This window comes from Arachis ipaensis, chromosome B9 (genome assembly GCF_059453495.1).
Source record: "Arachis ipaensis isolate K30076 ecotype BB chromosome B9, ASM5945349v1, whole genome shotgun sequence".
Classification (NCBI taxonomy): domain Eukaryota; kingdom Viridiplantae; phylum Streptophyta; class Magnoliopsida; order Fabales; family Fabaceae; genus Arachis; species Arachis ipaensis.
In genome coordinates this window covers 101723614-101746165 of record NC_142444.1, presented here as the reverse complement: position 1 = coordinate 101746165, position 22552 = coordinate 101723614, and the positions used below count along the sequence as shown (strand labels likewise).

General features: G+C 39.2%; 1 non-coding gene across 1 annotated transcript; it reads left to right on the top strand.

Moving 5' to 3' along the window:
* Nucleotides 1-22058: 22058 nt before the first annotated feature.
* On the top strand, nt 22059-22166 carry LOC148545671 (small nucleolar RNA R71). Its single transcript, XR_015900837.1, has one exon. It is a non-coding gene; the product is annotated as a small nucleolar RNA R71 (small nucleolar RNA).
* Nucleotides 22167-22552: the final 386 nt, after the last annotated feature.

Genomic DNA, 22552 nt, shown 5'->3' with positions numbered 1-22552 from the left:
CCGATCCTTGAGGAGGACAAGGCGTATTTTCTGGCTAATTTCACAACTGACTCAAACACGTTGAAATTCAAGCCCACTAAGCATAATATAAGGATCATATTTAAGAGGGACACCATGGATATCCTATCTTCGGTCAGAGATGACTTATTTCTTATTGGTATGCACATTGGTATCCTCAGTGTGTCGCCCACATTCATGTTATCTGCCTAGAATATCATTTCTATTATATGTGATTATGTAATATGTGATGAGTCATCTAATTTTTTTTCTTTACCTCTTCCAAGTGTTTGTTAACGCGATGTTATCTTGTGTTTATCTTGCTTAGATTTTATTGGTCTCCTGTCCGCAAAGACTGACTTAATACCTTTTGAAAAAAAGGCAAAGAAACCACACTACATGAAAATTGAGCTCGATGATCTGAGGTCAATTTTTCCATTTTATTAGGAATAAAAGTTTGGAGTACACGTAAATACCACAATTCATACTTACCACTAATTATGTCGTATATTGATTTTTACTGTTTTATACTAATTGCCGTCAAAATACTTGTTGACCCAAAAGTGGCAGCGAGAAGTTATCATGCACGTTGTGGGAGAATTATGCATCTGACTTTGTCACTCTTCTTGTTGCTTACAAGGCCACCGAATATATAATTGTGCTTCAATTTGCAAAGATGAAGTTATACATTGGTAAATTTAAAGTTGGTAAATTTGCAAAAATTGTCCTTCTATGTAACCAACTATTTATCGAATCAGATATAATTTTGTTTCAGGTGTTATGACTGTCACCAACACAAACTTCACAACAAAGATTATGGTGAATGCTGACCTAGAAATGGTTAAGAAATTTCATCAAAGTACGGTTCCTTAACAAATCATTTCCTGTTGTTCAGTTACTTTTAACAAACAAGTTAACGCTTTTAAATCTTATTTGTGATCTGATGACTTCTTTTTTTCCCATAAGGCTGATTGGATTTGGTGGCAAGCATAGCACCAATGTTGATGTTATAGGCTGACTGGTAAGGCATTCTCCTACTGAAGATTTTCTCAGCCATACCCCGTATGCATCAAACTGTCAGATAAAGCAAACTATCGAGGTGTGTTCATTCGGTGCTTCCTATTTTAAAACAATATCCCTATACCCTTTTTCATATGTTGTTAGTGGATTCCTTCATGATGCAGTTCAATATATGTGTTCCCTTTTTACATCGGATACATGGTCATTTGAAGAAATTTTCACCTAATTGTACTAACTCCATTTGGTTTCTTTTTTTTATATCTGTTCTTTTCTGCAGAAATCAACCTATGTGACCTGTGGAACTGTTATCGACATTGACAGGAATCATGCATGGTGGTACAAGGCTTGCAGGAAATGCACACAGGGTCTAGAGTCACTCACTGACCAATTTTATTGTGCTAAATGCGACATTTATGGTTCAACTTTTGTAACAAGGTCGGTCACCATTCATACGTGGTATTTTTTCCTATGTTCTCTCCTTATAGTTAAAAACTGGCACCATGTTTTTTTTATTAATACGATCCTAGAATCGACGTTCGTATTTACGAAGGGATCCATTTCAAGTCTGTTATTGTGACTGAATCTGCTGAGCACGTGTGTATCGTCACCAAACATGACCTTTTGTTTCATTGTGACTTTACTTGTGCTTGAAGGTTTTGCATTCAGGTTTGAGTTGTCGATGACTCCGATACAGCAACCTTTGTGCTCTTTGAGAATTCTGCTTCAAAGTTCTTAGGTGTCTCTGCCACTGACATCTGTTACGATCTACTTGCTAAGGTTCATGATTTGTAGTTTGTTTTCTTTTATCTTAAACTTTGTGAACTCTGCTCTTGAAGACTGACCTTTTCTTTTTTGCACAAAAAGGGTTATGGAAGTGATCATTTCCCAAGGGACCTTAATGCACTAATTGGGAAGACGCTTCTTTTCAAGCTAACTTCTAGGCCTGATAGCCTGAATAAATTTCAGCCGTGCGTGATCACCGTGTCTAGGATATGTTCTGATCCTGAAATTATCATGTCCCTTGCTTCAGATAATAATATTAATTTGGTACGTTACTTTGATTAATAGATGATCCCATTTCTGATTGCTTTTCTAATTCAATTGTTGGACACCTCTGTGTACATAAGCAGTTTCCAAGTTGACTTTTGTGTGCCACAGGACGTGTTGCAGAAGGTGGCCATAACCCCGGTCAACGCAATGATGAAGCGATTGGAACTGGCAACATCGGCGGGGTTGCTGGTTCCATCACCCCTCCGATCTCGAATGCCACAACTATTTGCACCGTGGACTCTGAACCCATGGTCACCCATACACCTGTGAAATAGATCTGTATTAGAACCGATGATAGCGGTTCCTCTCGTGCTCCCTGCACTGCATCGAAGAATCTACTCCCTGCGTTTGAGAAGTGCATGATAGAGAATGCCAACAATCCTGGAGCCGAGGATATCTGAGCCCATCATCCCTTGGTTCATGATAGAGCTCTAATAAAAATAAAGCCAGTTGAATTAATCGGTGTTAAATAAAGAGCTTCGCATTTTTCATTTTATGCAATTGCTATGGACCTTCCACTTTAAATATGTGCCAGCTATTCTGTGCCTTATGTTACCCTGACCTGATTACTGTAATGCTTCATGGTTTAAGTGAACTTTTTTCTAGCCCAGTGTTGCCAAGGCATCTTGGCTAGTTTCACAAGCCATTTTTTTGTTTGTTTTAGAGTAGTTTCATGCATTTCTTAGGAAATAAGTAAGTATTTAGATGAGAATTTCATGCACTACTTGATTCATGCAAACTTGGTTATTTATGTGCTTTTCTTAAGATTTTATGCAACTTGTGTTTGATGATTTAATGATGCAAAGATCTTATGAATTATAGAAAACTTTGATGCAAATGTTTGGTTGATGATAGGTGGAAAGGAAGCTAAGAAAAGGGAAGGCTGATGAGCGGATATTTTATATGCTTTTTGAGGTATTTTCATATAGTTTTTAGTAGGATCTAGCTACTTTTTAGTATATTTTTATTAGTTTTTATGCAAAAATCAAATTTTTAGACTTTACTATGAGTTTGTGTGTTTTTCTATGATTTCAGATGTTTTCTAGCTGAAATTGAGAGACTTGAGCAAAAATCTGATACGGAGGCTGAAAAAGTACTACAGATGCTGTTGGATTCTGACCTCCCTGCACTCAAAATGGATTTTCTGGAGCTACAAAAGCCCAATTGGCGCGCTCTCAATTGCGTTGGAAAGTCGACATCTAGGGCTTTCCAGAAATATATAATAGTCTATACTTTGCCCAAGCTTTGATGACGAAAATTGGCGTTTAATGCCAAGTCTTTACCCTATTCTGGCGTTAAACGCCAGAAATAGGTTGCAAACCAGAGTTAAACGCCAGAAACAGGCTACAACCTGGTGTTTAACTCCAAAAAAAGTCTCTACACATGGAAGCTTCAATGCTCAGCCCAAGCACACACCAAGTGAGCCCTGGAAGTGGATTTCTGCACTATCTATCTTAGTCTACTTAATTTCTGTAAACCTAGGTCACTAGCTTAGTATAAAAACTACTTTTAGAGATTTATTTTGGATTTGATGACATTTTCATGTTTTACATTGTATCTCTACAGTATGAGTCTCTAAACTCCATGATTGGGAGTGAGGAGCTCTGCTGTGTCTCAATGAATTAATGCAATTGCTTCTATTTTCTATTCAACCCGCTTGTTTCTGTTCTAAGATATTCACTCGTACCTAACCGTGAAGAATGTGATGATCTGTGACACTCATCATCATTCTCAACCTATGAACACGTGCCTGACAACTACTTACGTTTTATCTGTAATAGCTTGAGTGTATATCTCTTGGGCTCCTGGTTTAGGAGTTTGATTGCCTCTCTTGACAATAGAGCGTTCAAATCCCTTAATCCAGAGTCTTCGTGGTAAAAGCTAGAACTAATTGGCAGCATCCCTGAGATCCGGAACGTCTAAACCTTGTCTGTGGTATTCTGAGTAGGATCCGAGAAGGGATGACTGTAACGAGCTTCAAACTCACAAGTATTGGGCGTAGTGACAGACGCAAAAGGATCAATGGATCTTATTCCAACACAAGTGAGAAACGACAGATGATTAGCCATGTACATGGACCCTTTTCACTGAAAGGACGGATGGTAGCCATTGACAACGGTGATCCACCATCATACAGCTTACCATGGAAGGAGCCTTGTGCGTGTGAAGAAGGAGATGGGAGGAAAGCAGAGATCCAGAAGACGAAGCATCTCCAAAACCTCAATCTGTTTTTAATTACTGCATAACAAGTATTTATTTGATGCTCTTTTACTTTTTACTATTGAAATTAAGAATTATCATTGATATCCTGACTAAGAATTACAATATAACCATAGCTTGCTTCAAGTCGGCAATCTCCGTGGGATCGACCCTTACTCACGTAAGGTATTACTTGGATGACCCAGTGCACTTGCTGGTTAGTGGTACGAGTTGTGAAAAGTGTGATTTACAATTCGTGCACCAAGTTTTTGGCGCCGTTGCCGGGGATTGTTCTAGTTTGGACAACTGATGGTTTATTTTGTTGTTTAGATTAGGAAAAATTTATCTTTTATTGTTTAGAGTCACTAAAATTGCGTCTTCTATTATTGTTTTTGGTTGAAATTTTTTTCAGAATCCTTATTTTATTTTTCATTTTTTTTGAAAATTTTTATAAACTAATAATTGAGTTTTTCTGTTTGAGTTTAATTTCATATTTTAAGTTTGGTGTCCTTTGTGTTTCTGTTTTCTTAAAAATTTTTCAAAAGTTGTTCTTAGCGTTCATCGTGATATTCAAAGTTTTCCTGTTTGTTTTCTTTGTTTTGATCTAAAAATTTAAGTTTGGTGTCATTTTTACTGTTTTTCTCTTTCTTCATTAAATTAAAAAATATCTTTTCTCTTTATTTTAATTAATTTTTGAATTTTCCTTTAAAAATTCAGATTTTTATTTTAAAACTTTCTATTCTATCTTATCTTAGTTTGAAATTTCAAAATTCAAAATCCTTTTCAAAAATCATATCCAAGGCTTTTCAAATCTTCTTAATTAAGTATTTATTTTCGTTTTCAAATTTATTTTTCTCATACCTTTCGAAATTTATATTTTAATTTCTAATTATTTTATTTTATCTTATTATTTTTATTTATTCTTAATAATTCGGTTTATTTCTACTTAAATAAAATAAAAACAAAAATATACTTTGTTTGCAATTTATATCAATTCCATTTTATCCATCATGGACCTAAATAGAAATGAACAGTCTAGAAGGACTCTGGGGTTATATGCTAACCCCATTACTACTGCATATGGGAGTAGCATCTATATACCTCCCATCAAAGCGAGCAGTTTTGAGCTAAATCCTCAGCTTATTGTCATGGTGCAGCAAAATTGCCAGTATTCTGGTCTTCCACAGGAAAAACCTACTGAGTTTCTGGTGCAGTTCCTGCAAATTGCCGACACAGTGCGTGACAAAGAGGTAGATTAGGATGTATACAGGCTGTTACTGTTACCATTTACTGTAAAAGATCAAGCTAAGAGGTGGTTAAATTACCAATCCAAAGCAAGCATAAGAATATGGAAACAGTTATCAGATAAATTCCTGAATCAATATTTCCCTCTAAAAAGGATGACACAGCTAAGGCTGGACATCCAAGGTTTTAAACAAGAGGATGATGAATCCCTTTATAACGCTTGGGAGAGGTACAAAGGGATGCTAAGGAAATGCCCCTCTAAAATATTTTCAGAGTGGGTGCAATTAGACATCTTCTACTATGGACTTACAGAAAAAGCTCAGATATCTCTAGACCACTCAGCTGGTGGATCTATACACATGAGAAAGACTATTGAAGAGGCTCAAGAGCTTATTGATATAGTTGCTAGAAATCAACATCTGTACATAAGTAATGAGTCCTCCATGAAAGAAGAAGCTAAGGTAATATCAACTGACTTTAGTCCTCAGGAACAAGTTGCTGAACTCAATCAGCAACTATCTTCTATAACAAGGCAGCTAGCAGAATTCAAGAAGATGCTACAAGAAACCAAAATTTCTAACAAGGATATGGAATCACAATTGAATCAAACAAAGCAGCAGTTATTAAAACAGATAACAGAGGAGTGCCAAGCAGTTCAATTAAGAAGTGAAAAAACGTTAAATACCTCAACTCAAAGCAGCAGAAAGCCAAGAAAGGAACAACTGACAGAGGATGAGCGACCTGCTACACAAAATTCCTCTGAGGACTGTAAGAGCCCAGAGAGGAATAAGTTTGACGTTCAAACGCCAGAAACGGGTGAAAAACTGGCGTTAAACTCCCAATCCATGTCCAGTTCTGGCGTTCAAAGGTCAGAAAAGGGCAGGAATTTGGCGTTAAACGCCCAATCCACGTCCAGTCCTGTCGTTCAAACACCAATGAGGGATCAGACACCTGCAAGTGCTGATAATAACTCCCTCAAGAAGGCTTCTCAACCTGCCTCTGTAGGAAATAAACCTGCAGCAACTAAGGTTGAAGAATATAAAGCCAAAATGCCTTATCCTCAGAAACTCCGCCAAGCGGAATAGGATAAACAATTTTTCCGCTTTGCAGACTATCTCAGGACTCTTGAAATAAAGATTCCGTTTGCAGAAGCACTTGAGCAAATTCCCTCTTATGCTAAGTTCATGAAAGAGATCTTAAGTCATAAGAAGGATTGGAGAGAAAAAGAAAAAGTTTTTCTCACTGAAGAATGCAGTGCAGTCATCCTAACAAGCTTACCAGAAAAGCTTAAGGATCCCGGAAGCTTTATGATACCATGCACATTAGAGGGTATTTGTACCAAGACAGCCCTATGTGACCTTGCGGCAAGTATCAATCTAATCCCTGCATCCACTATCAGAAAGCTTGGCTTGACTGAAGAAGTCAAACCAACCCGGATATGTCTTCAACTTGCTGATGGCTCCATTAAATACCCATCAGGCATAATTGAGGACATGATTGTCAAGGTTGGGCTATTTGCCTTTCCTACTGACTTTATAGTGCTGGAAATGGAGGAGCACAAGAGTGCAACTATCATTCTAGGAAGACCTTTCCTAGCAACTGGACGAACCCTTATTAATATCCAAAAAGGGGAAATGATTTTGAGAGTCAATGAGGATAAGTTCAGGCTGAATGCTGTTGAGGCAATGAAGCATCCAGACACATCAAAAGACTGTATACGTGTTGATATTATTGACTCCCTGGTAGAGAAGATTAACATGGCTAAGAGTCTCGAATCAGAGCTAGAAGACATCTTTAAAGATGTTCAGCCTGATTTGGAGGAATCAGAGGAAATAAAAGAGCCTCTGAAAATTCTTCAGGAAGAGGAGAAACCTCCTAAACCTGAGCTTAAACCACTACCACCATCCCTGAAATATGCATTTCTGGGAGAAGGTAACACTTTTCTGGTGATCATAAGCTCTGCTTTAAATCCACAGGAAGAGAAAACACTACTTCAAGTGCTAAGGACACACAAGGCAGCTCTTGGATGGTCCATAAGTGATCTTAAGGGCATCAGCCCAACAAGATGCATGCACAAGATCCTATTGAAGGACGATGCTAAGCCAATAGTTCAACCACAGAGGCGGCTAAATCCAGCCATGAAGGAGGTGGTGCAGAAAGAGGTCACCAAGTTACTGGAGGCTGGGATTATTTATCCTATTTCTGATAGCCCCTGGGTGAGCCCTGTCCATGTTGTCCCCAAGAAGGGAGGCATGGTAGTGGTTCATAATGAAAAGAATGAACTGGTTCTTACAAGAACAGTTACAGGGTGGCGTATGTGTATTGACTACAGAAGGCTCAATACAGCCACCATGAAGGATCACTTTCCTTTACCATTCATAGACTAGATGCTAGAGAGACTAGCAGGTCATGAATATTACTGCTTTTTGGATGGCTATTCAGGTTACAACCAAATTGCAGTAGATCCTCAGGACCAAGAGAAAACAGCATTCACATGTCCTTCTGGAGTGTTTGCCTACAGAAGGATGCCTTTTGGTCTGTGCAATGCACCTGCAACCTTTTAGAGGTGCATGCTCTCTATCTTCTCTGATATGGTAGAGAAATTTTTGGAAGTCTTCATGGATGACTTTTCAGTATTTGGAGACTCATTCAGCTCCTGCCTTAACCATTTAGCACTTGTTCTGAAAAGATGCCAAGAGACCAACCTAGTTTTAAACTGGGAAAAATGTCACTTTATGGTGACTGAAGGAATTGTCCTTGGGTATAAAATTTCAAACAAGGGAATAGAGGTGGATCAAGCTAAAGTAAAAGTAATTGAAAAATTACCACCACCTGCCAATGTTAAGGCAATTAGAAGCTTTCTGGGGCATGCAGGATTCTATAGGAGGTTTATAAAGGATTTTTCAAAAATTGCAAAACCTCTGAGCAATCTGCTAGCTGCTGACACACCATTTGTGTTTGACACAGAGTTTCTACAGGCGTTTGAAACTCTGAAAGCTAAGTTGGTCACAACACTTGTTATCTTTGCACCAGACTGGACATTACCATTCGAGCTAATGTTTGATGCCAGTGACCATGCCATTGGTGCAGTATTGGGACAGAGGCATAACAAGCTTCTGCATGTCATTTATTATGCTAGCCGTGTCTTAAATGATGCATAGAAAAATTACACAGCCACAGAAAAAGAGCTGCTTGCAGTGGTTTATGCCATTGACAAGTTTAGATCATACTTAGTAGGATCAAAAGTGATTATGTACACTGACCATGCTGCTCTTAAATATCTACTTACAAAGTAGGATTCAAAACCCAGGCTCATAAGATGGGTGTTGCTTCTGCAAGAGTTTGATATAGAAATAAGAGACAGAAAAGAAACAGTGAACCAAGTGGCTGATAATCCCAGATAGAACCAGTAGAAGGGGCATCCTCCCCCTCTATTGAGATCTTTGAAACCTTTCTGGATGAGCAATTGTTTGCCATTTAGGAAATACTATGGTTTGCAGATATTACAAACTATAAAGCTGTAAGATTCATACCCAAAGAGTACAGCAAGCAGCAAACAAAAAAATTAATTACTGATGCAAAGTACTACTTGTGGGATAAACCATATCTCTTTAAGAGATGTGCAGATGGAATAATCTGTAGGTGTCTGCCCAAGGAAGAGGCACAGAAGATCTTATGGCATTGCCATGGATCACAATATGGAGGCCATTTCGGAGGTGAGCGAACAGCCTCCAAGGTTCTCCAATGTGGCTTCTACTGGCCTACTCTCTATAGAGACTCCCAAGAGTTCATACGTAACTATGACAGCTGTCAGAGAGCGGGTAATCTACCTCATGGTTACGCCATGCCTCAACAAGAGATCTTAGAGATTGAGTTGTTTGATGTATGGGGTATTAACTTCATGGGGCCTTTCCCACCATCATACTCAAACACGTATATTCTGGTGGCAGTAGACTATGTATCTAAATAGGTAGAGGCAATTGCAACACCCACTAACGATACTAAGACAGTTTTAAAGTTCTTCCAGAAATATATCTTCAGTAGGTTCGGTGTCCCTAGAGTATTAATCAGTGATGGGGGCACTCACTTCTGCAATAAACAACTTTACTCTGCTATGGTCTGATATGGAATTAGCCACAAAGTAGCAACTCCATATCATCCACAGACAAATGGACAAGCTGAAGTCTCTAATAGAGAACTAAAAAGAATCCTGGAACAGACTGTAATTACCCGTAGAAGGGATTAGGCAAGAAGTCTGGATGATGCTCTGTGGGCATACCGAACAGCATTCAAGACTCCCATAGGGACTTCTTCATACCATCTTGTGTATGTGAAAGCGTGTTATTTGCCAGTGGAACTGGAACACAAGGCCTACTGGGCAACCAGATTCCTAAATCTTGATGCCAATTTAGCTGGAGAGAAAAGATTGCTCCAGTTGAATGAGTTAGAGGAATTCAGACTCAATGCTTTTGAAAATGCAAAAATTTACAAGGAGAAAGCAAAAAGGTGGCATGACAAGAAACTGTCACCCAGAGTCTTTGAGCCAGGACAGAAAGTTCTGCTGTTCAACTCTAGGCTCAGATTGTTCCTCGATAAACTAAAATCTCGGTGGAAGGGACCATATGTGATTACGAGTGTGTCACCATATGGGTATGTATAGCTTCAAGATATTGACTCTAATAAGAAGTTCATTGTTAATGGACAGAGAATCAAGCATTATCTTGAAGGCAATGTTGAGCAAGAATGCTCAAAGCTGAGGCTAGATTAAAAGCTCAGCAAGGTCTAGCTAAAGACAATAAAGAAGCGCTTGCTGGAAGGCAACCTAGCTATTAGCAAAGCTTATTTGTTATTTAAATAATAATTATACGAGTTTAATATAAATAATCCTCAAGGTAAAGTATCAATTGCATAAGTTCACAGAGCTACAGAAGGATTCAAAGCACAAAACAGGGAAAAGGAGCTCACTGGCAAGAAAATGCCAGTAAGAGGTATATTTGGGCATTAAACACCCAAAAGAAGCTTCTACTGGGCGTTTAATGCCAGTAAAGATACCTTTTGGGGCGTTAAACACTAGAATGGGTGCCATTCTGGGCGTTTAACGCCAAACTTGCAGCATCCTGGGCGTTCAGAAAAACGCCCAGTGACAAAAGATTTCTGGCGTTTAACGCCAGCCAGAAGCTACAGCTGGGCGTTAAACGCCCAAAAGAAGCTACAGATGGGCGTTAAATGCCCAAAACAAGCAGCAGTTGGGCGTTTAATGCCAAGATGGTGGAGGAGAGGAAGTTTTGTTTTCCAACTCAATGTTTTTCAAATTTTCATGATTTCATCCATAATTTATTGCATAAACATGTTACAAATTATCATCTTTCAATTTCAATTTCAAAAAAAATCTTTCTTCATTCTTCTTCAACTTCTTTTCAAATCTTTTTCAAAACTCATCTATCTTTTTAAATTCTTTTCAAATCTTTTTCAAATCATCATTCTATCTTTTCAAAAATTAGATTTATCTTTATCAAATCTCTCTCTTATCTTTTCAAGTTCAAAACTACATCTTTTGCATATCATAATTATCTTTTTACAAATCATATCTTCTAGCATATCTTTTTCAAAATTTTTGAACCCACCCCCTCCTCTTTAAATTCACATTCGGCCACCCCCTCTCCTCCACAATTCGAATTTGTCTCTCCTTCTATTCCTCTCCTTTCCTTTCTTTTACTTGAGGACAAGTAACCCTCTAAGTTTGGTGTGCTTTTTGTGATCACTTAGCTAAGACTCACTAAGATCATGGCTCCTAAAGGAAAATAAACCACTTCAAGAGGCAAGAAAGAAAATATTCCAAAACCACTTTGGAATCAAGAGAGGTTCTTAACCAAAGAATATGCAGACCATTACTACAAAATAATGGGTCTAAGATCAGTGATCCCAGAAGTTAAATTCGATCTGAAAGAAGACGAATATCCGGAGATCCAAGAGCAGATTCGAAACAGAGGCTGGGAAATTCTGGCTAATCTTGAGACAAAGGTGGGTAAAAACATGGTTCAGGAATTCTACGCAAATCTGTGGCAAACAGATAAGTAGAGATTAACTAGAGCCGCCTTTTATACCTTTCGAACCTTGGTCAGAGGGAAGATTATGTACTTCCACCAGGACAAAATAAGAGAGGTCTTCAAGCTGCCTCAACTACAAGATGATCCAGAATCCTTTAATAGGAGAATGGTGAGACTTGATAAGTGCTTAGACCAAGTTCTAGAGGACATATGCATCCCTGGAACCAAGTGGATAACCAATGCAAAGGGTGTCCCAAATCAACTCAAGAGAGGAGATCTCAAACCAATTGCTAGGGGCTGGCTGGACTTCATTGGGCGTTCTTATACTGCCCACCAGCAACCGCTCTGAAGTCACTGTCAAAAGAACAGTGATGATCCACTGCATTTTGCTGGAAAATAAAGTGGAGATTCATCATCTGATTTCTTGTGAGCTCTACACAATTGCAAACAAGAACTCCACTGACGCTAAATTGGCTTACCTAAACCTAATCTCGCTGCTATGCAAAGATGCTGGGGTGAAGATGGGAGTGGATGAGTATATCTCAGTCGAGCAATCAATCACCAAAAAGTTAATAGAGGGACAACAAGTGCAGGATAACTCCATCAAAAGGAGGGCACAGGAGTTCCTCCCAGAAATCCCTCAAATTGACTACTGGACCCGCCTAGAAGCATCTGTCACCAAGTTGCAAGAAGCTATGGATCAACTGAAAGAAGAACAGCAAGTTCAAAATAGCATGCTCTGCAAACTGCTGAAGGAACAAGAGGAGCAGGGGCGTGAGATACAGGACCTGAAGCGCCAGAAGCTGTCTCTTGAAGGGCCAAGCACCCCACAGACTAAAGGAGCATCCATCTCCTAAAATAAAGGTTGTTGAGTTCTAATCTTAGTCTTAACTCTGTGATAATTTTTACTATTAGAAATCTACCTTAGAAGTTATATGAGTAGTAGTAATTAGTATCTTTATTTTTATTCTTACTCCCCAAATAAGTTATAATTTATCTTTTTTTTCATCATTGAACATGAATAAAATAGCAGATTTTTAGAATAAGAAAGCAATTTTATTTTCGAGTTTTTAATAAGAAAAATTCAAATTATTTATATGTGGTGGCAATACTTTTTGTTTTCTGAATGAATACTTGAACAGTGCATATGTCTTTTGAATTTGTTGTTTATGAATGTTAAAATTGTTGGCTCTTAAAGAATGATGAAAAAGAGAAATGTTATTGATAATCTAAAAATCATGAAATTGATTCTTAAAGCAAGAAAAAGCAGTGAAAAAAAAAGTCAGTAACCCTTTAAACCAAAAGGCAAGGGTAATAAAAAAGGGGATCCAAGGCTTTGAGCATTAATGGATAGGAGGGTCCAAAGGAATAAAATTCTGGCCTAAGTGGCTAAACCAAGTTGTCCCTAACTATGTGCTTGTGGCGTAAAGGTGTCAAGTAAAAAGCTTGAGACTGAGCGGTTAAAGTCGTGATCCAAAGTAAAAAGAGTGTGCTTAAGAACCCTGGAAACCTCTAATTGGGGATTTTAGCAAAGCTAAGTCAAAATCTAAAAAGGTTCACCCATTTATATGTCTGTGGTATTTATGTATCCGGTGGTAATACTAGAAAACAAGGTGCTTAGGGCCATGGCCAAGACTCATAAAGTAGCTGTGTTCAAGAATCAACATACTAAATTAGGAGAATCAATAACACTATCTGAATTATGAGTTCCAATAGATGCCAATCATTCTGAACTTTAAAGGATAAATGGAGGTGCTAGAACTGTTCGGAAGCAAAAAGCTACTAGCCCCGCTCATCTAATGAGAATTTGAGCTTCATATAAAACTCTGAGATGTTATTGCCTCTTGATTTTCTTTCTATCCTGTTTTATTTATCTAGTTTCTTGAGGACAAGCAATAGTTTAAGTTTGGTGTTGTGATGAGCGGATATTTTATATGCTTATTGGGGGTATTTTCATATAGTTTTTAGTAGGATCTAGGTACTTTTTAGTATATTTTTATTAGTTTTTATGCAAAAAATCATATTTCTGGACTTTACTATGAGTTTGTGTGTTTTTCTGTGATTTCAGGGTGAAAAAAGACTGTAGATGCTGTTGGATTATGACCTCCCTACACTCGGAGAGGATTTTCTAGAGCTACAGAAGCCCAATAGGCACGCTCTCAATTGCGTTGGAAAGTAGACATCCAGAGCTTTCCAGCAATATATAATAGTCCATACTTTGCCCAAGCTTTGACGACGAAAATTGGCGTTTAACGCCAAGTCTTTACGCTATTCTGGCGTTAAACACCAGAAACAGGTTGCAAACCAGAGTTAAACGCCAGAAACAGGCTACAACCTGGCGTTTAACTCCAAAAAAAGTCTCTACACATGGAAGCTTCAATGCTCAGCCCAAGCACACACTAAGTGGGCCCCGGAAGTGGATTTTCGCACTATCTATCTTAGTTTACTTAATTTCTGTAAACCTAGGTCACTAGCTTAGTATAAAAGCTACTTTTAGAGATTTATTTTGGATCTCATGACATTTTCACGTTTTACATTGTATCTCTACAGCATGAGTCTCTAAACTCCATGATTGGGGGTCAGGAGCTCTGCTATGTCTCGATGAATTAATGCAATTACTTCTATTTTCTATTCAACACGCTTGTTTCTATTCTAAGATATTCACTCGTACCTAACCGTGAAGAATGTGATGATCTGTGACACTCATCATCATTCTCAACCTATGAATGCGTGCCTGACAACCACTTACGTTCTATCTGTAATAGCTTGAGTGTATATCTCTTGGGCTCCTAGTTCAGGAGTTTGATTGCCTCTCCTGACAACAGAGCGTTCAAATCCCTTAATCCAGAGTCTTTGTAGTAAAAGCTAGAATCATTTGGCAGCATCCCTGAGATCCGGAACGTCTAAACCTTGTCTGTGGTATTCTGAGTAGGATCCGGGAAGGGATGACTATGATGAGCTTCAAACTCACAAGTATTGGGCGTAGTGACAGACGCAAAAGTATCAATAGATCTTATTCCAACCCAAGTGAGAACCGACAGATGATTAGCCATGTACATGGACCCTTTTCACTGAAAGGATGGATGGTAGCCATTGACAACGGTGATCCACCAACATACAGCTTGCCATGGAAGGAGCCTTGCGCATGTGAAGAAGGAGATGGGAGGAAAGGAGAGATCCAGAAGACGAAGCATCTCTAAAACCTCAATCTGTTCTCAATTACTGCATAACAAGTATTTATTTGATGCTCTTTTACTTTTTCCTATTGAAATTAAGAATTATCATTTATATCCTGACTAAGAATTACAATATAACCATAGCTTGTTTCAAGCCAACAATCTCCGTGGGATCGACCCTTACTCACATAAGGTATTACTTGGACGACCTAGTGCACTTGCTGGTTAGTGGTACGAGTTGTGAAAAGTGTGATTTACAATTCGTGCACCAAAGGCAAAGAGGCAACAAGAAGGCCATGAAAGGAGGCAAAGGGAAGCAACGTTGGAGCCAAAGTTGGTGCTCCAATGTTTCTGGAAACGTCGCTCCCCACAGCCTGAAGAGGTATACTTTCAAGAAGAATAACATGAGCTACAGAGATCCAAATGAGGTGATTCCAAAAGCATTGGAAAGTAGGAATCGAGAGCTTTCCAAAAATATATGGCAATACATGGTGGACAATAAAATTGAGGGAGAAAACTACCCCGAAAAGTGCATAAACGGACATGGTACCAACCTATAGTAAGGCTAGCTGACCTCTGCATCTTCTATGGAGTATAACTCGAGCTGTGGAGCTCCAAATGATACGCTTCCAACGGCATTAAAAAGTAGAAATTCAGGGCTTTCCAATAATATATAACAGTATGGGGGTGGACAGCACGTTTGAGATTCCAAATTTGGCAATGTTCCCAACGTTGGTGTGCCAACGTTGCCTCCAACGTTGCACACCGACGCTAGCGACCCTGTCCCCGTCAAAGGAGCATAACTTGAGTTGTAGATATTCAATTGAGGTGATTTTAGTTGGGTTGGAAAGCTGACATTCAGATCTTTCTAACCATATATAATAGTCTATAGTCGGCATCAAATTGGCAACGTTGACAAGAGGACAAAGTGACATCTCAAGGCTTGATGTGTGGTGCACGAAATTGCGATCATCAACAATGGCTCCCAAAGACTTGGTGCTCTTAAACATGAATCACACTTTGTCACAACTCCGCATAACTAACCAGCAAGTGCACTGGGTCGTCCAAATAATAAACCTTACGTGAGTAAGGGTCGATCCCACGGAGATTGTCGGCTTGAAGCAAGCTATGGTCACCTTGTAAATCTCAGTCAGGCGGATTCAAATGGTTATGGTGAATTGATAATAAAAACATAATTAAAATATAAACTAGGATAGAGATACTTATGTAATTCATTGGTGAGAATTTCAGATAAGCGTATAGAGATGCTTTCGTTCCTCTTGAACTTCTACTTTCCTGCTGTCTTCATCCAATCTTTCCTACTCCTTTCCATGGCAAGCTTTATGTAGGGCATCACCGCTGTCAATGGCTACATCCCATCCACTCTATGAAAATGGTCCAATGCGCTGTCACTGCATGGCTAATCATCTGTCAGTTCTCGATCATACTGGAATAGGATTTACTATCCTTTTGCGTCTGTCACTACGCCCAGCACTCGCGAGTTTGAAGCTCGTCACAGCCATCCCTTCCCAGATCCTACTCGGAATACCACAGACATGGTTTAGACTTTCCGGATCTCAGGAATGGCCATCCATGGGTTCTAACTTATACCACGAAGACTCTAATATCTCGGACTCGGTCCCCTGTATTAGATACCTAAGAGATACTCATTCTAGCTTGTTTGCATGTAGAACGGAAGTATTTGTCAGGCACGCGTTCGTAAGTGAGAATGATGATGAGCGTCACATAATCATCACATTCATCATGTTCTTGGGTGCGAATGAACATCTTAGAATAGGAATAAGCTTGAATTGAATAGAAAAACAATAGTACTTTGCATTAATTCATGAGGAACAGCAGAGCTCCACACCTTAATCTATGGTGTGTAGAAACTCTACCGTTGAAAATACATAAGTGATAATGGAGTTCATTGGTCTCGGCCCCAGAGGGGAACTGGAGTGACCAAGACTTTGAATACAATAATAAAAAGTCCTATTTATATAGTAAACTAGTTACTAGGGTTTACAGAAATGAGTAAATGATGCAGAAATCTACTTCTGGGGCCCACTTGGTGTGTGCTTGGGCTGAGTATTGAGCTTTACACGTGTAGAGGCTTCTCTTGGAGTTGAACGCCAGTTTGTAACCTATTTCTGGCGTTTAACTCCACTTTGCAACCTATTTCTGGCGTTTAACTCCAGAATGCAGCATGGAACTGGCGTTGAACGCCAGTTTGCGTCATCTAAACTCGGGCAAAGTACGGACTATTATATATTGCTGGAAAGCCCTGGATGTCTACTTTCCAATGCAATTAATAACGCGCCATTTGGAGTTTTGTAGCTCCAGAAAATCCACTTTGAGTGAAGGGAGGTCAGAATCCAACATCATCTGCAGTCTTTCTTCAACCTCTAAATCTGATTTTTGCTCAAGTCCCTAAATTTTAGCCAGAAAATACCTGAAATCACAGAAAAATACACAAACTCATAGTAAAGTCCAGAAATGTTATTTTTATTTAAAAACCAATAAAAATATACTAAAAACTAACTAAATCATACTGAAAAGCATGTAAAAACAATGCCAAAAGCGTATAAATTATCCGCTCATCACAACACCAAACTTAAATTGTTGCTTGTCCCCAAGCAACTGAAAATAAAATAGGATAAAAAGAAGAAAATATACTATGAATTCCAAAATATCAATGAAACTTAGCTCCAATCAGATGAGCGGGACTAGTAGCTTTTTGCCTCTTGAATAGTTTTGGTATCTCACTTTATCCCTTGAAGTTCAGAATGATTGGCATCTATAGGAACTTAGAATTCAGATAGTATTATTGATTCTCCTAGTTCAGTATGTTGATTCTTGAATACATCTACTTTATGAGTCTTGGCCGTGGCCCTAAGCACTTTGTTTTTCAGTATTACCACCGGATACATAAATGCCACAGACACCTAATTAGGTGAACCTTTTCAGATTGTGACTCAGCTTTGCTAAAGTCCCCAATTAGAGGTGTCCAGGGTTCTTAAGCACACTCTATTTTTGCTTTGGACCTTGACTTTAACAGCTCAGTCTCAAGTTTTCACTTGACACCTTCACGCCACAAGCACATGGTTAGGGACAGCTTGGTTTAGCCGCTTAGGCCAGGATTTTATTCCTTTATGCCCTCCTATCCACTGATGCTCAAAGCCTTGGATCTTTTTTATTTACCTTTGCCTTTTGGTTTTAAGGGCTATTGGCTTTTTTTGCTTGTTTTTTCTTTTTCTTTTTTTTTCGCTATTTTTCTCTTTTTTCCTTTTTTTTCGCAAGCTTTTGTATTCACTGTTTTTTCTTGCTTCAAGAATCATTTTTATAATTTTTCAAATCTTCAAATAACATTTCTCCTTTTTTCTTATTCTTCAAGAGCCAACATATTTAGCATTCATAAACCACAATATCAAAAGACATATGCACTGTTCAAGCATTCATTCAGAAAACAAAAAGTATTGTCACCACATCAAAATAATTAAACTAGTTTCAAGGATGAATTCAAAACCATGTACTTCTTGTTCTTTGTTTTTAGAACATTTTTTCATTTAAGAGAGGTGATGGATTCATATTCATAACTTTAAGGCATAGACACTTAGACACTAGTGATCATATAGTAAAGACACAAACATAAATAAAACATAAATCTCAAAAATCAAAAAACAGTAAAATAAATAGACAAGGAGATTAAGGAATGAGTCCACCTTAGTGAGGATGGCGTCTTCCTCTTCTTGAAGAACCAATGGTGCTTTTGAGCTCCTCTATGTCTCTTCCTTGCCTTTGTTGGTCCTCCCTCAAAGCTCTTTGATCTTCTCTAATCTCATGGAGAATGATGGAGTGCTTTTGGTGTTCCACCCTTAGTTGTCCCATATTGGAACTTAATTATCCTAGGGAGGTGTTGATTTGCTCCCAATAGTTTTATGGAGGGAAGTGCATCCCTTGAGGTATCTCAGGGATTTCATGGTGGGAAATTTCCTCATGCTCTTGTTGAGATCCATGCTCTCTTGTTTGCTCCATCCTTTTCTTAGTGATGGGCTTGTTCTCTTCAATAAGGATGTCTCCCTCTATGTCAATTCCAGACGAATTGCAGAGGTGGCAAATGAGGTGAGGAAAGGCTAACCTTGCCAAAGTAGAGGACTTGTCAGCCACCTTGTAGAGTTCTTGAGGTATGATCTCATGAACTTCCACTTCCTCCCCAATCATGATACTATGGATCATGATGGCCCGGTCTATAGTAACTTCAGACCGGTTGCTAGTAGGAATGATTGAGCGTTGAATAAACTCTAACCATCCTCTAGCTACATGCTTAAGGTCCAGTCTTCTCAATTGAACCGGATTGCCTCATGAGTCAATTTTCCATTGAGCTCCTTCTACACATATGTCCATGAGGACTTGATCCAACCATTGATCAAAGTTGACCCTTCTAGTGTAGGGGCGTGCGATTTCTTCCATCATTGGCAAGTTGAATGCCAGCCTTACATTTTTCGGACTGAAATCTAAGTATTTTCCCCGAACCATGCTGAGCCAATGCTTTGGATTCGGGTTCACACTTTGATCATGGTTCTTAGTGATCCATGTGTTTGCATAGAACTCTTGAACCATTAAGATCCCGACTTGTTGAATGGGGTTGGTGAGAACTTCCCAACCTCTTCTTTGGATCTCAAGTCGGATCTCCAGATCCTCATTCTTTTTGAGCTTGAAAGGAAACTCAGGGATCACTTTCTTCTTGGCCACAACTTCATAGAAGTGGTCTTGATAGACCATTGAGATGAATCTCTCCATCTCCCATGACTCAGAGGTGGAAGCAATTGCCTTCCCTTTCCTCTTTCTTGAGGATTTTCTGGCCTTAGGTGCCATTGATGGTTATGAAAAAAGAAAAAGCAATGCTTTTTACCACACCAAACTTAAAATGTTTGCTCATCCCCGAGCAAAAGAAGAAAGACAGAAGGAGAAGAAGAAGAGAAATTTAGGAGAGGGAGAGAGGGGTGTATTCGGCCAAGGGGAATAAGAGAGGGTTGTGTAGTGTGAAAATGAAGAAGGAATGAGGGGTTTATATAGGAGTGTGGGGAGGGTTAGGGTTTGGCCATTAGGGTTGGGTTTGGGAGGGAAAAGATTTTGAATTTTGTAGGTAGGTGGGGTTTATGGGGAAAAGTGGATGAATGTGAATGGTGAAGAGGTGATGGAGAAGAGTGATTGAGGTGATTGGTGAAGGGTATTTGGGGAAGAGGGTTATGAAAAGGTGTGAAGAGGAGAGAAGAAAAGATGGGGATCCTGTGGGGTCCACAGATCAAGTGGGGTCAAGGACTTAACATCCCTGCTCTAATTAGGCATGTAAAACGCCCTTGCTGTGCAATCCTGGCGTTTAACGCCAGGCAGATGCTTGTTTCTGGCGTTAAACGCCAAACAGGTGCTTGTTTCTGGCGTTTAACGCCAGACTGCTCTTCCTCCAGGGTGTGCTGTTTTTCATTCTATTTTTCATTCTGTTTTTTTATTTTTTAGTAGTTTTTGTGACTTCACATGATCATCAACCTAAAGAAAACATAAAATAACAATAGAAAATAACTAAATATAATTAGATAACATTGGGTTGCCTCCCAACAAGCACTTCTTTAATATCAATAGCTTGACAGTGAGCTCTCATGGAGCCTCACAGATGTGCAGAGCATTGTTGGGACCTCCCAACACCAAACTTAGAGTTTGAATGTGGGGGTTCAACACCAAACTTAGAGTTTGACTGTGGGGGCTTTGGTTGACTCTGCAGTGAGAGAAGCTTTTCATGCTTCCTCTCCATGGTTACAGAAGGAGATCCTTGAGTTTTAAACACAAGGTTGTCCTCATTCAGTTGAAGGACCAATTCTCCTCTGTCCACATCAATCACAGCTTTTTCTGTGGCTAGGAAGAGTCTTCCAAGGATGATGGATTCATCCTCATCCTTCCCAGTGTCTAGGATTATGAAATCAGCAGGGATGTAAAGGCCTTCAACCTTTACTAACACGTCCTCTACTAGTCCATAAGCCTATTTTCTGGAGTTGTCTGCCATCTCTAATGAGATTATGGTAGCTTGCACCTCAGGGATCCCAAGTTTCTCCATTACAGAGAGTGGCATTAAGTTTATTCCTGACCCTAGGTCACACAGAGCCTTCTCAAAGGTCATGGTGCCTATGTTACAGGGAATTAGGAATTTGCCAGGATCCTGTTTCTTTTGAGGTAATTTCTGCCTATCCAATGCATTCAGTTCCTTGATGAGCAATGGAGGTTCATCCTCCCAAGTCTCATTGCCAAATAATTTGGCATTTAGCTTCATGATTGCTCCTAAATATTGAGCAACTTGCTCTTCAGCAATGTCTTCATCTTCTTCAGAAGATGAATAGTCATCAGAGCTCATGAATGGTAAAAGGAGGTTCAATGGAATCTCTATGGTCTCTAGATGAGCCTCATATTCCTTTGGTTCCTCAAAGGGAAACTCCTTATTGGTCACTAAACGTCCCAGGAGGTCTTCCTCACTAGGATTCACGTCCTCCTCCTCCCTTGTAGGTTCGGCCATGATGGTCAAATCAATGGCCTTGCACTCTCTCTTTGGATTTTCTTCTGTATTGCTTGGGAGAGTACTAGGAGGAGTTTCAGTGACCCTTTTACTCAGCTGGCCCACTTGTGCCTCCAAATTTCTAATGGAGGACCTTGTTTCATTCATGAAACTCACAGTGGCCTTAGATAGATCAGAGACTATATTTGCTAAGCTAGATGGGTTCTGCTCATAATTCTCTGTCTGTTGCTGAGTGGATGATGGAAGAGGTTTGCTATTGCTAAACCTGTTTCTTCCACCATTATTAAATCCTTGTTGAGGCTTTTGTTGATCCTTCCATGAGAAATTTGGATGATTTCTCCATGAGGGATTATAGGTGTTTCCATAGGGTTCACCCATGTAATTCACCTCTGCTATTGCAGGGTTCTCAGGATCATAAGCTTCTTCTTCAGAAGATGCCTCTTTAGTACTGTTGGATGATCCCTTCAATCTATTCAGACTCTGAGAGATCATATTGACTTGTTGAGTCAATATTTTATTCTGAGCCAATATGGCATTCAGAGTATCAATTTCAAGAACTCCCTTCCTCATAGGCGTCCCATTACTCACAGGATTCCTTTCAGAAGTGTACATGAATTGGTTATTTGCAACCATGTCAATGAGTTTTTGAGCTTCTGCAGGCATTTTCTTTAGGTGAATGGATCCACCTGCAGAATGGTCCAATGACATCTTTGATAACTCAGACAGACCATCATAGAATATATCCAGGATGGTCCATTCTGAAAGCATGTCAGAAGGACACCTTTTGGTCAGTTCCTTGTATCTCTCCTAAGCTTCATAGAGGGATTCACCTTCTTTCTGGTTGAAGGTTTGAACATCCACTCTAAGCTTGCTAAGCTTTTGAGGAGGAAAGAACTTGGCTAGGAAAGCTGTGACCAGCTTATCCCAAGAGTTCAGACTATCATTAGGTTGAGAATCTAACCATATTCTAGCTCTGTCTCTTACAGCAAACGGGAAAAGCATGAGCCTGTAGACCTCGGGATCAACCCCATTGGTCTTAACAGTATCACAGATTTGCAAGAATTCAGTTAAGAACTGAAAAGGATCTTCTGATGGAAGTCCATAAAACTTGCAGTTCTGTTGCATCAGAGAAACTAATTGAGGTTTCAGCTCAAAATTGTTTGCTCCAATGGCAGGGATTGAGATGCTCCTTCCATGTAAATTGGAATTTGGTGCAGTAAAGTCACCAAGCATCTTCCTTGCATTGTTATTATTTT